General features: G+C 44.6%; 1 long non-coding RNA gene across 1 annotated transcript in view; it reads right to left on the bottom strand.

Annotated features, from left to right (window-relative positions):
- Positions 1-7,044, bottom strand: part of LOC109292705 — an 11,966-nt gene extending 4,922 nt beyond the window's left edge. The window contains exons 1-2 of the long non-coding RNA XR_002096175.1: positions 6,939-7,044; positions 5,637-5,830 (exon numbers count right to left, since the gene is read on the bottom strand). This is a non-coding gene — a long non-coding RNA (uncharacterized LOC109292705). The remainder of the gene's footprint in view (positions 1-5,636; positions 5,831-6,938) is intronic.
- Positions 7,045-10,349: the final 3,305 nt, after the last annotated feature.

Here is a 10,349-nt window from a genome sequence, read left to right as displayed (position 1 = left end):
AAAAAAAAAAAAAAAAAAGCCCCGCACTCACCAGCATTAGCAACTGCTGGGGGTGGTCACTGGGGCCTCGTGGCAGAGCCCCCCCACCCCCGCACAGCACAGGGCAGAGGGGGGCAGCGGGGCTGGCCCTGGCCATCTGTGACCTGCACTGCCATTGCCCCATTGCGCAGGTGAAGCCAGGGTCAGCAGGGTGCTGCGCAGCTCCATGCGCTGCCACCCAGGTCCCATGCTGCTTGGGGGGCTCCACCACGAGGCCCCACTGACCTCAATGGCAGCCGCTACTGCTGCTAAGTATGGGCTTTTTTTTTTTAATTGCCGGGATGCTGGGGCCAGGTGGGGCAGCGATCGGGTGGGCTCAGGGAGCAGGCGGAAGATGGGGCAAAACAGGGCAGCCATCAGGGGGGCCAGGGGAGCAGGCGGGGGATGGGGCCAGACAGGGCAGCAATCCAGGGGGCTGGGGGAGTGGGCGGGGCCAATGGGGGTCCCCCCATGGTCCCCTCCCTCCTTTCCAGCCCGCCCCATACCCCACTTACCAGCAGGAACCCAGGTCCAGCTCCCTGTGGCTGGCACACTGCCTGCTCTGCATGGGCAGGCAACGTGCTTCAGCACTAGGGCAAGGGCCAGCCATAGAGACACTCTGGCTAGCTACCGGAGCGTCTTGGAGGACCAAGCCTCCAGTTGCCTCAGGGAGGCAACTGCACCTCTGTGGGGGACAGTGCCCTGCCACACTTTTTTTCCCCACATTTTTTTTTTTTTGACCCGTCCAGGGGTCTAAACTTGCAGTGAGGGAAACATTAGAGGGCTGTGTTTTACAGAAGTCAGTTTTACTTACTGATCCAAAATCCACTGCAGCTAACAGAAAGGTTCTCATTGATTTCACTGGGCTTTGGAGTAGGCCCCAAGTGAATCAAGCTCCAAAGAGTTTAGCGCTACCTAAGCACTGGTAAGGATGCCACAGTGAGTCCACAGACTGCAGTTTATTTGTTACCTCTCAGCAACCAGGAATGCGGCAGGTGCTCAGGTTGGACCAGGTGGGACAGCACGTTGCACATGATACGAGCTTCTTTGTATATGATATACTTAATATAACTGTTTAAAAGGAATTAATTAGAGGATCATTGGCAGAGCAGGTGGGAGATGTGTTTGCAGAAGGGATCTGGAGGACGGAGAGGGCAGCTGCCTAGTGTGTGGGATTGGTGCTGCCCCAGGTATACAGATTACCTGGGGAAAGGTGCTGTGCTGCTTGTGGAACAGGGGAATATGAAGGGATATGACCTGGAAAATGGAAATTGATTCATCAAGGGAGCGCTGCGAGAACCGTGCCTGAAGTCTGCACGCTCTGATGAGATTGGCATATGGATTCAATGTCAATAAAGGGAAGGCCACATGTCTGGGGAGGACCAATAAAAAGGCAAAATATACTTTGGATGAAATTTTTCTAGAGGAAGCAGAAGAGGAAACAGACCTTCTGGCAGCAGTAGCTGCAAAACAGGCAAATAGGGCGCTGGAGTGCGAGGCAAGACTCAGTTACAAGCCGAAGGAGATAGCTCTTCCCCTGACCTGGCCACATGAAAAATGCTGTGTGCAGCATGGAGGGTTCAGCACTTTATGTTATAAATGACATTATGGAAAATATTGAGAAGGAAAGTGAAGGCTCTGTGGGGACTAGGGAAAGAGTATTTTAGGGAAGGCTCAAACAGCAAAGCCTGGCTTTAGACAAAGTAAAAGGTAATCTGGCCACAATGCAGGAGGAAATGTCTAACAGATTTGCACAAGCATCTAAGGAAAGACATGTTCTGACTTCAGGCAGAGTGGTAGTGCATGCACTCCTGAAGGCCAGCTCTGCAGAAGAGACTTGTGCACCAAAGGAAATGGTGGGATGGTTCTCAAAGAGTTTCAGGAAAGACAAGACTTTACAGAATTGTAGAAAAGTAGGGTTGAAAGGGTCCTCAGGAGGTCACCTAGTCTGCCCCCCTGCTCAGGGCAGGGTCATCCCTGTCTAAACCATCCTAGATAAATATCTGCTCTTGAAAATGGCCATGGGTGGAGATTTCACACCTTCTCTAGGTAGCCAGGTCCAGTGCTTGACCACCCTCATAGTCAGAAAGTTCATTTTAATATCCCGCCTAAACTTCCTTGGCCATAATTTGCAATCATTGCTTCTCATCCTCCTATCCTGCTTATAGTCACTTTTCAGGTATTTGATGAGTTATCAAATCCCCCTCTATATTCTCTTTTCCAGGCTATCTAACCCTAGTCTTTTAGCCTGTCCTTGTAAGTCAGGTTTTGCAGATCTCTAATCATGTTTTATACCCTCCATTGAATTCTTTCTATTTTTCCATGTCTTGATTGAAGTGCAGTGTCCCAAACTGTACTTGACACATCATTTGAAGTGTGGCCTTGCTAGTGCTGAATAAAGCAGAAGGATCAGTTCCCTTGACTTACAGGTCTTACTGCTATGAAACACCCCAGTATGCTACTGCCTTTTTTTTTTTTAGCAGAAGCACACTGTTGACACATATTCAGCCTACGGTCTACCATAACCCCAGGCCCTTTCGTGCAGATGCAACCTAACCAATTCTTCCCAGTCTATATTTGTGCATGTGATTACTCCATCCCAAGCACAGGGCTTTGTATTGCCATCCTGCATTTTCCCTCGCCCTTATTGACTGTCATCCCAAAATACAGGAGACCCTTGCCATTCACGGGGGATATAGTCTCACATAACTGCAAATGGCAAAATCCACGAATAAGGCACCGTGTTCATGAACGCCATCTGCATTCCTGAACGCAGTGCCCCCGGTGGTGGCAAGGGTGGGAGCGCCGCGCCGGCAGTGGCAGCCAAGTGGTGGTGGTGGGAGCCTGGCGGCAGCAAGCATGCAGCTCCCAAGGAGCTCCTTTAAGTGTATTACAATGCCGGTTCGGCATTCACAAATATCTGAAACCATGAATGCCGAACCCACGAATAGCGAGGGTTTCCTGTAATCATTTTTCTTCACCTCTAACAAGAAGCAGATTTTATTTGCAAAGGGATGAGGGTGCCTGTATGTTCATGAATCTACCTGCAAAATCATGTGCTGCCTGGCTGGCATTTTTCATTTTCCCTGCAGCCCTATACACAAGGTGAGAAAGTTTAGTGGTGGGACACGGGGGAGTGAGCAGGGACTGTATGTTTCCTACGTTGATGTTCACTCAGGTGCCTGCAAGCACACTGATATACTTTGGGTGAGTGTGAATTTATGCAGGCTAACAAATCTTCCTCCTGCCCTTGGCAGGTCTGTCATATGGCTCACATCTGGTGTTTTTAGGGATCAGAGTTTAACCAAGAACCATCTTTTGCTTTATTCTCGCATCAGCAATGAATGGGGTCATGGAAAGGAAGTGCCAAAAGCAATCTTTCACTCACTTGTTTTCTTAATATGAAAAATGGATTACAGTTGTAAAAAAAAAAGGGGGACAAAGAAAAATGACTTGTCTGGAAAAAAAAGACCAAAAAACCATCTTTATGGCGTGAACTTAGAGCGACTTGGAAAAATATGTCTATTGACTTTAAAATGTAATACTTTCCTTGGATGGTATGAATGACACCAAGTGTGGGGATTCTTCTAAGAAAAGCCTTGTATCTCAGAAAGCTATTTACATTATCTTAACCTTGCTTCACCTTTTTTCTCCCCAGTATTTATTTTCTCTGCAGAATGTCCTTCTCCCAGTTAGCTCCTCTGATAAAATTTCACAAAAGAATTTGCAAGAGAGGCAAGAGGGCAGATTTTATTGTTCACAGTTTTGCTTTAGCCTCTTTTTTTTCTTATTCCTTACTTTGAACTCTCTCTAACCTCCTGGATATCTCTTGTTCTTTCCTTGTTTCTTGTTTCTTTCTTTCTTTCCTTACTTGATTCCTGGATTCCACTGATCTTTTAAAACTTGTCTCCCATTTGGCTTCAGTACATAAAGCCTACCATATTTGCAGCAGCATATGTGCTACCAGATTTTTTCAGGCTAATTTTGAAGTCTTTCAGGTTTTCCTCACCTAGCTCCTGTTGCATTGGTAATGGAGATTGAACAGAAAGGATTATATACAGGAACATTTTAATTGATGCCTTTACAATCTGGCCTGTGCTGCTCTTTTGGTAACTACTTTAGGACAGCCACTAATCCTCATGGAAGAGGAAGGGTTCCTCATTTTTTAGGATTTTTTTTTAATGAAGATATATTAAAATAGAAGACTTGATAATATTGAAAAGACTTGGAAGGAAGAACTGTCACCTATCACTAATGGAGACAATTGAAAAGTGCTTGTGGTGGGGACACACAGTGGTGTTGAAATCTTTGAAAACAAAGGGACAAAGCACTGAAAGAAACCTCCTGCCCTCACAACAACCATAGCATACATCCCATTCACAAATGTGCTAGCTAAAGATACATCCCATCAGTATTCAATCCTCTTGAAATGAAGATGCCCATCTTGGGAGTAACGCCTGTGAAAGACTCAATGAAAAAAAAGAGATGACTGCAGAAGATACCATTTCTTCGGTTTAAGCAGGGAAATGACCAGTTCCACTTACCTCCTAAGAACTGCCCATTTCCCTTTGTTTAATAGCAATAGGCATCAAACTGCTTCACAGGAAACAGCTGGCATGTCCCTGAATGTTTTATCCATGCAATGAATGCGATGCACTAGCATGCGTTTCTTAGCAGGCAAAGTCGCAATATCCACACCAAAATGTGGAGTGCCATTACTTACTTCCTCAGGCTCAGTGACCCGCCTCCGGGGTCAGATTTTTCCTGAACCCCTCATGCACAGTTACCATGCTTGCAAGTGTACATAGGGTGCCTCTTTCAGCTTGCGGCTTCTCAGATGCTTTCCCACTTACTAAATAAAGGCAGATGCGCATATTAGGCATGAATGTTGGAAAGGCAGATTTTTTTGGTGCAAACTACCTTTTTTATTAAATTTATCTGAGCTTCAACATGGACTTTATAATCAAGGAGAGAACCAGTGTTCTTCTCAGGCTGGGCAGGCTTCTTTCTCAGACCTGAGGAAAGGTACTTTATGCCCAAAAGCTTGTCTAAAGCTCTCCCGACTATGCAGTTGGTCCAATTAAAGATCTCATTCACAAAAATCTTTGCTTCTCACATATTTCCTGGACTATAATAGCTACAGTGTCACTCCAGTACTACCTCAACATGTCCCTGGCACTGCTGCAGGCTCCAACATTGTTAAATTCCTGATGCAGAGAAACCATTCATGGTCATATTCAATGTTAAGCCCCACCGTTAGCATCTAACAGATAACAAATGATAGCTTGTTATTGCTTAATAACAGTGAGGACTAAAAGTTCAGGTCAGATGTATTTTAACCTGACTCATCTCAATTCATATTCCTCTATAGTATAGTACAGATGGCTCCTATAGGGGAAAAGAGAGTACTGGATTCCAAATGTGCATTCTTTCTCCTGAAAACGTGAGGAACACGTTCACTAGAGCACACCAGGCTTCATACAAATGGAATATAAACCAGTTAAGAAAATAAATACGTAGTCCAGTTGTGACTTACAGCCTTTCTTTCCATTACTAAGTATTTGACACAGCTGGTAAAGAATCCCATCACAAGAGTATACAAATACAAATGCTGATACCTTGGGAGACGCCCAGTAGAAACGAGTTAAGACACACAACCTTTCCCATCCGTTTCGCTGGGTAACTTGTGCAGTTGCATGTGTCAAAGTATGTTGGATGCCTTCTTGTGCCTCAAAGAATGGATGGAAGAGAGATGAACAGAGCAAGGTGAGGCAGGAAATCTGGCTCTTTTTAAAGGTGCTTTGATAATCTTCTGCAAAAAAAATTGAAAGCCTTCTGGTTTCTCACATTGTAACCCAGAGCCTGCACGGCATGAGGCCTACATTTATAGCTCAGTTACTAGGAGTGAAATTCTTTACACGGCTCGGGGGAAATGTGAAAGCAGAGCTGCCCCCGGCGTACTACTAGAAGCCATGCCAGCAGTTCAAATAAAATTTTTCCATGGTTTTATGATCTGATGGTTGGATTGCATTTGTTTTGCCGGAGAGGTGTGAGGTCTGAATGATTTGCAAAAGGAAAGAATTGTTTGAGCAGCATACATGTGTGTGTTTGGTTTTTAGCTTCGACCATAACATGGTGGAAATCTTGGTGAAAGGAGGATGAAATCACAGGAAGTCGCAAACGGGAGTGAAAGCACCAGAGCAAAAGAGACACAAAGGAACTGCACTGCAGCTGGGATGCTACTGCCCTTGACTCAGTGGTAACAGGTGGCATTTCTATAGCTCCCTCTGTCCAGGAGACTCCAGCAGTCCGTGTCTGATTCTGTCACTCTTACTCGGATCGGGCTAGATCCTCCACTGCATCAAATTTATCTTTGGTGCAGCTGAGGGGAGCAGGGAGGAGAAATGGCTCAGAACCACCTTTCCATTTCCCAAATTCTGGTCTGGCTATGACTACTCTACAGGCATGTCTACTGCAGGCTGCAAGGGTGTGTAAAGATAGCCAAAGAAGCTTTAAACATGCCAGCTCAGAAATGAGAAGCATTGATCTCCACGTTCTCGCAACTAACTTGCTGCTCACACCAGAGCTAGCTCAAGCATCTCTGCATTACATTGCAGTGTACAATGTAGACATACCTGTAAATCATGTCAAGCCAGCTGGGGAATGGCAAAAGCGCACTGAGCTCTCCCTTCCCCTATCACTCCTCATGTATCTTTCCCTATGCTCTGACAGCCTAGGACGCCCCTCGTAGGATGGGGAAAGCATGTGGCATAAAGTCCCCGGAGCAAGGAAGAGCCCCCCAACTGAAACACATTTTAAGCTAGCATAGCGAAGGATGCAAGCCACTGAATAGTGTCTTGTTCTGCAGTTGGTCCCATTGAAATCAGTTTGGGCTTCTTGAAGAGTAAGGGCCTACTCACTACGTTTGGAAAATCTGGCTCTTTGCTATGATGGGTAAAAGTAGATTCACTTCATAGCACTCGTGTGTGGCACAGCATCCTCCATTTTTGTACATGGTGAAACAGGTTTCACGTACGAAGTCAGTTGTAGCACTGAAAAGAGAACGGAGGAAGGGTCAATGTCCACAGCTCTCTTCCCTGTTAAGCAACATTCCTGTAGACATTCTGCATAAACTACTGAGGAATAAAGTTTTACAGGCCATTAAGCACCTTTATATAATACACAGCAACAGACTGGCTTGTTAACATGGCATATGGGTCAAGGTAAACACCGACTGCAGAGGATATGAACCTGTGCCTTGAAATGCTGAGTACCCTGCCAATATGTTAATCTAGATAATATTTCCTTAAAAACAATGCAATATGCAGTATGCTGTAAAACAGCAGTATTTCTTTATCTGAATATATAGTACAGATACTAGTCATGTTATTAAAACATCTGGATATCCTACCAGATAACTCCTTCACATGGCCAAACCTTGAGCTTTCTAATTTGGATGAAAAGTTATTGTGGGAAGTTTAATCAGCTTTGTGCATGCCACAGCCTTCTTGAGGTTATAATGAAGACAGTAGTGCTGCAAGGAAGGCATGAGAGTGGAAGACTGCCCACAGACATATATTGAAATAGCTGAGATGCCTACGTGGTCCTGGCACATTTCTCCATTCATTCGAGAGGATCACAAAGAAAATAAAAGTCCACGTGATTGGCCAAGGAGACTTACCAAAGTCATTAGAACTTGTTTTCCCTTGATTCTCTTGCTCCCTAGAGTAAAGTCCCCACTTACAAACAGGTTATGTGTATTAGCAACTGTTATTCATTATTATTTATATTTCAGAAGCACTGAGAGCCCTAAACCAAGACAAAGACCCCTTCCCTTGGTGGTGGTGCTATAAATACACATGGTGAAGGACTGCCCCTGCCTTGAAGAGCATGCAGCTTAAATAACTGAATTGAAAATGATCATCCCAGTTTGACACATGGACACAGAGCCCCTGCTTAAGAGATCTAGCAATTTGCCCCCGGTCACACATGGAGGGTATGGCAAAGCTGTAACTTGAACTTTGGATTCCCAGTGCAGTCACTTAACCACAAAAGATGAGTCAGAGACCCAGTCTACTACAGAGTTATGGGAGGAAACCAGCTTTATTTTAATATGCCATTTTATTAAATTGTTTTATGCCATTAATTCTTTCATATTTCAGGTTTCGGACCTCCCAACCAAGTCTCTATGGTTCTCTGGGGGCACTTTCATCATAAAACATAGTACTTTCTATGACCCTTAACAAATGTTAGCTCTCACCACACCCCCATGTGGTAGGTGAATAAACCCATTTTGCATAGGGATATGAAGGCAGAGAAGTTATGTGACATATCCAAGGCCACATGAAGTGATTAAAAGCCCATAGAAGTCAGTGGAAGGACTCTCATGTGCTTAGCAGGGTTTTGGATCACACTCCAAAGTGGACCATGTTCAAAGCAGAGATAGTTCCTGGCTCCCGATTCCATTTTGCACTCACACTCCTAGGCCGGGCCTGTCCTTCTGCTTTCATTTATATTTAGAGCGTTTCTCATTCACAATTCATCGAAGACTGAACTTCTCAGCTTCACTTCCTCTGTCAGGATACAGGACGTTTAATAAGGGGGTAGGGGGCCATATTAACTTTATAACTTATTCTTTTCTAGAAGCTCATGTTCACTTTTGGGATATTTATCAACCAGTAAACATAACACAAAATCTGGACGCACCCAGCGCTTTATATTGCTCTGCTGTTATAAGTGTGCTCTGTGCACAGAACTTGGTATTTGTTTCATTTATAGAGCTATGCTGGGGCCCGATCTGAATGCTGGATCCAGTCAAAGAGCTAGGAACTCAGTATCTGTAAGACTATCAACCCTGTTCTCTATATGCCTTTTAATTGCACTGTGTGCCAATAATGCATTTTTTTACCATAAGGAATTTCTCCCATTCGCAGAATCTTCCAGAAGCACCAAGGCCTCTTTTTTTTTTTTGTAAATGTGAAAAGCAACATAACATGTAATCACAAAGCACATGCAAGATACAAGGCTTCATGATGGATTAAGTGGGCTGCATGCTTGACAAATAAGTCTTCAATTAAAAAAACAAATGTTAAAAATATGTCCTTGGTGAACTCAAGATTTCCACCCTACCGCTAATCCTGCTCGCAGAGCTTGTGCTTCCAAGTTTACTGAATGTAGTTACAAGCACACGTCCTTTCTCTATTGAAACCTGTTTAAAGGGCATACTGTCTCCTACAGCCTGGCTTCCCCAGAGAGGATGAAAAAAGCTCAACATTTTACTTTAGAGGCAAGTCTATACCTAGATCAGTCTGTCTGTGGGGGACAACCGTTGCATATTATGTCATGACAGCAGCAAAGATGGGAAACCGAGTAGTTCATAGAATTTCTATCGTGTTAGAAAGTGTTTCCCTTCCATATCGTTGACTACAAATTATTGCCAGCGAAAAGAAGGGAAGGGCTATAGCAAATGAGGTTAGTGGATTTAGGTTGAACCCACTTAGCTGAGGAAGCAGATGCTTGTTCTGCAACACATTGGTTCTCGCCTCACAAACAGCCCATTGGATCAGGTTGGGTTTGGGACTCCTTTGGAAATAGAGGGCGTTTATAGTCGTGCTCCGGGAGGGGGAGGGGGGGGATTTTAATTATCGAGCTGCACTAATTAAAGCACTTAAGCATTACGTGTATCAGCATCCCCGCACTGAAAAATGGCAGCAGGGTGCTTTGAACTAAAGCTCATTGAACAACCGTTTTTCAGCGCAGGGACACTGATACACGTGAGGCTGCTGGAACACAGTAATTTCCACACTCCACCAGACCTGATTAATCAAGTCTGCTCTGACATGCTGGATTCACAGCACGTCGGAGCAGCCTTGCTGCACGTCTATAGGAACCAAGAGAGTCTAAGACTTTGAGTGAGTATGACTTTTGCAGCAGTAGACGATCCGTACGAGTCACTTTTGGCTGCCTTGGCTAAAATCAGTTCCCCTTAGCCCATCCGTTTTTTTGGTGTCTGGTTCTCTCAAGGAGAATGTCTCTTTTGGTGGAATGGCAGCACGCAGACATTTTCTTAGCAGAGCGTATTAGTCAGAAGCAGTCTCAGCTGGGGTACTTTCATATCATGAGAGCTAAAAAAATGACAGAACCACTTAATTTCTTTAAATGGGTGTGAGACTGTTGCCAAGTTTCATGAGCAATTAAATTTAATGCAAGATAAGATGGCAGGGAAGAAGCATAATTATGTGCTTTTGAAAGCGATGCTCTTTTAAAATGAAAAAGCCTTAGGGAGTATTTCAGCGAAGTTAGGGTTCGGTCTTTAGTTCCAACAAAGCCAA

This window comes from Gavialis gangeticus, unplaced genomic scaffold (genome assembly GCF_001723915.1).
Source record: "Gavialis gangeticus isolate Ggan-Ray unplaced genomic scaffold, GavGan_comp1, whole genome shotgun sequence".
Classification (NCBI taxonomy): domain Eukaryota; kingdom Metazoa; phylum Chordata; order Crocodylia; family Gavialidae; genus Gavialis; species Gavialis gangeticus.
Note: the sequence above shows the minus strand (reverse complement) of the source record. Positions and strands in the feature narration are given on the sequence as shown.